The sequence below is a fragment of the Alnus glutinosa genome, chromosome 13 (assembly GCF_958979055.1).
Source record: "Alnus glutinosa chromosome 13, dhAlnGlut1.1, whole genome shotgun sequence".
Lineage (NCBI taxonomy): Eukaryota > Viridiplantae > Streptophyta > Magnoliopsida > Fagales > Betulaceae > Alnus > Alnus glutinosa.
The window spans coordinates 2,434,762-2,438,921 of record NC_084898.1 but is presented as its reverse complement, the minus strand read 5'-3'; the positions used below and the strand labels follow the sequence as shown (position 1 = coordinate 2,438,921).

The following is a 4,160-nucleotide window of genomic DNA, read 5'->3' as shown; positions in this document are numbered from 1 at the left end:
GTGTCTTACAATCCAAGCCATATAGGCTTATCATGAACCTGGCCAAAGAATTTCCCTCCAGCTTACTCCATTTTGAGTCAACCAAGGCCTGCAACCTCGAATACTTTGACCATCAAACGCTTTTCTCTTGAGTTTGAGAAAGATGTTAGAATCTACGTGATCTACTTCCCTTGTTAGATATGGGAATTTGATGTCAAAATTCATGTGATCAACTTTCCTTTATTATCAAATGTCAAAATCTACCTAATCCTCTAATTTCCTTATTTATTTTGTATCATTTGTTACATTGTATGCTTATATGCACTATAATTAGAAATAGATATGTGCTATACATCCTCCTCTTGTCTTCAAGAAGGCTTTGTCGGTCTAGCCACATTTTGCTACAACCCTCAACGTGTCGACACGAGCCGGCAGCACCTCCACGCTTTTGTGGAAACATTCTGTGCAACAATTGCACGTGCCACGTGCTCCCACGAGCCAAAAAAATTAGGAAAATGATACATGCGCTATAAGTGCATTACAAGTGTACAACTCTAAAGCACATTGGGGTGTGTGGATCCCCCAATATGCTTTGGAGTTGTGCACTTACAGTGCACTTATTGTAATTCTATCATTTTTCAAAAATTTATGTGCGCGTGGGATCACGCGCTATACACGTTTCCCAGATCAGTTACAAGATCTGATCCAAGACCTGGCCTAATCGGATTACAGACCGGTTATGATCAAGTTTCAGACTCGGTTTGCCAAGTTCAACATATCACACAACCCGACTCAGTGGCCCTTTTCAAATTGGTTCAGCCCAGTTCCAAAGATTTCTCAACCCATTCAACCTAGTTCTAGAGTCAACTGGTTCAGCTTTTTTGCAAAGGCTATTCAATCGGTTCAGCCCAGTTCAAATCGGTTCGGTACCTGTTCAACTCGGTTTTATAGCCTTTTCAACCGATTCAACACCTTTCAGTCCAATTTAGGCTCCTTTTCAGTCCGGTTCACCTGGTTCATAAGGTTTTCAGTCCATCTTTAACCGGTTGAAGATGAGTTAAAGGTACAATCCAAGTTTTAGCCAGCTCAGCCGATCAGGCCAGCAACCCAACTAACAACCCACTCTTAGTTGGACAGTCCAATCCGGCCCATTATCGAACTGTTCCAAAAAGCTCAGTCGAAAGGCTAGCTCGTTAGGTTAGATCTAGTTCCTTGGCCCAGCTGTCCAAGCCGGCCAAAATAGGCCAAACACAGCCCAATCCTCTAACCCGACTTAGCCGTACAAGCCAGCCTGGTCAGCCCATACGTGGGCAACTTTGTCAACTCGGTTTATCAGCCCAAGTCCAAGCTGAACTAGCTAGATCCAACCACCTTCTACTGCCACTTACCGCCACCCAACTCCGACAACCACTCTGGCGACTATTATAATACTTTATATCCAATGTACTTCAATATAATAAAGATGTAGCCCATATACCTCTTTATGCTTTGATTCTCTCTTTTGTCTCTTTATCTTTCATATATTTCTTAAATATATCTAACAATATCCTTGTTTATCATAACTTTATGTATAGGTTAAATTTAATAGGTATATGATATACATTCTTAAATCATAATTCTTTGGTATTCATTCAATGAAACGAAAAAGAAAATATTAACCATATATATGATCATCGTTTATAATAGCTTTATGTATGGGTCAAATCTAATATGTAATAGCTTTATATGTAAATAGTATGAATCAATATTTTAACCCAACATAATGTCATTCTTAAAATATATATACTTTTACTTATTTATTGTTGACATCACATCCTTACAAGTGGATATCTATACAAGCTGCATCATGAACAACTAAAAATAGTGTTTTATGAGAGACACTATAATTGTATATACTTGACAAGTAGTGTACAAACCTATGACTCTAGACTCTAGTCAAGAGATAATTTAACCCCTCAACTACTCAAAAGCTATGATAAATTTCAATATTAATCATTCTTAAACAATTCTTTGTAATGTCACGATGAATTGTGCATTCAACTTAATTTATATAAGTTAATTATATTCGTAATTCTTAAATGTTAATTTTATGTTCAACTATTTATCATGTCTTGTCTTTTTCATATTTTACGTAACTTTTTTTTTTCCTCGTATCGTTGAAAAAGCTATATGAAATTAAAAAGATAATTAGATTATAACTTGAGCGACGTAAAGAGACATGACCTTAACAAAAATTCATGTTAGCCAAATTAATTAATGGTATCAGACTTTTTTTTTTTTTTTTTTAAAGAATAAATTAAGGTGTCAAACTAGAATTTCTATAATTTCAAAACATTCGATAACTCTTGTGTATAAAAGCTTTAGATGTTGTAGATTATGAATTCATCGTGGAGTTCCCAACAATTAACCCAAGAGAGTGATCAGAGAAAGATAGGTATGAAGGGAGTTATGCTTATGTTAATGTTGTTAGTGACTCTTTCTCTAGTTCTGAAGCATGCCTGCAAGGACTCTCCACTTTCCTTTTCTGCTCCCCATATGCCCATGTCTCTCAATCCCTTGCCACTACCCGCTCAACTTCTCTCTTTCTCTTCAGATGATGATGGTATACGCCGCCGAAAGAAGAAAATTAAAAAGAAAAGGAAAGAACTAGAAGATTGTAATAGAGACTGCCATGAGAAATTTTACAGGATGCGAGGACTTGTTGGGCTTGTCCAAGCTTATATGGAACTTGAATTTTGCTGTGAACTTTGCGAACTCATAGTTGGCTTATTGTAATTGTACTATTAGTTGCAGAGTCCATGAACACCAAATTGGATCTCGCATGGATTCTTAGGATTCCATAATATAAAACATCAGTTACTTTATGCAACTTCCAAAGGTACGGTTGATATCCCTTTGAAGCGGTGAATTCATCTTTCTTTTTCTTCCTTTTTTTTTTTTTTTTTTTGTGTGTGATTTCAGACGATAGAAACTCTTGAATTCATATTATTTGGCATTAGAGACTTTCGATTTTCTTGTGTTTTTATTCTATCATTTTTTTGCTAAACCCCTTTAAAAAAACTCAAAGAAAGTTGGTAAGTGTGAACATGCATGGTCATGTGTGCGACAGTGTGAGTTAAAGTTGATTGGGTGCGTAATTTGGTAGTACTCGTTGTGGGTGGTTGTCGGTGACTCCGTGCGCTTCGAATTGAATGTTTGGGGCCGTCCAACGAGGTGGCAGTGGTAGAGACGAGGAATGTTATCATGGTGATGACGTTTAGTTCTGCACTTCTGCGCGTGCATGGTAGTCCGATTTGATCGTGGAGGAGCCGTGTTATGGTGGTGCATTGCGACAACGACGACTATACGAAAAGCAAAGGCCATTGTCTGTGGCTGTACGAAGCCGGCCAATTATATTGACTATTTCTGTAACGGTACAGTTTTGAGCTAGAGTTGAGAGGAAGTTTCGGGAGCTTTGTTTGAAGATGATCCTGAGTGGGCTACGTGGCAGCAGTAGAGGGCATGAACAGTAGAGTGGAAGACAGCTGGAGTCCATTTTTAAGGAGGAGTGCTGAGGAAGTCTCTCATTTGAGTTTATGCGTTTGATGCTTTGTTAGTTGTCGTTTTGTAATAATGCTACTTAGTCGTTTTGTTTGTTTAGGCCTGCGTTTTGTACGTTATTCTTGAGGCCCAAGTTTGTAAGTCGATTGGGGCTAGTATATAGGGTCTAAACAGCTGTAAAGTGGGGGGAGGCTTTTGATTGTTTTGATTCTTGAACCTTGGAGGCTTGGACATCCTCGAAATTGTCTATCATTTTCAGTTTCAATCAATACAACCATTATCTTCCATTTCAACTCCATTATGTTTCCATTTACATTCCATAATCAGTAACACACTTATTCGAATTTGAGAGATTTTGGACAAATGATTGTAATAATAGTTCAAAAAGGCAAAGTAAAAAAATAAGAGATTGTTTTGGACTGTTGGACATCGTAAGTATAAATGCTACATATACTTCTAAGTATGCATGACCAAATAAAAATTGGTCTGTCCAACCACTTGTTTGGTCAGGTGAGTCCTATAAGTAGGTTTTCACAATCACATGTATGAATTCTCTCAAATTCAGGCATATAATCGTAGATGATCCTAATCCTAGCCGTTGCTACATTAAAGGAATGAGTTGTTTAATAAAGAAATTATAC

General features: G+C 37.4%; 1 long non-coding RNA gene across 1 annotated transcript; it reads left to right on the top strand.

Moving 5' to 3' along the window:
* The first annotated feature begins 2,278 nt into the window (after window positions 1-2,278).
* LOC133854867 (uncharacterized) lies at window positions 2,279-3,812 on the top strand. Its single transcript, XR_009896872.1, has 2 exons — window positions 2,279-2,857; window positions 3,125-3,812. It is a non-coding gene; the product is annotated as an uncharacterized LOC133854867 (long non-coding RNA).
* Window positions 3,813-4,160: the final 348 nt, after the last annotated feature.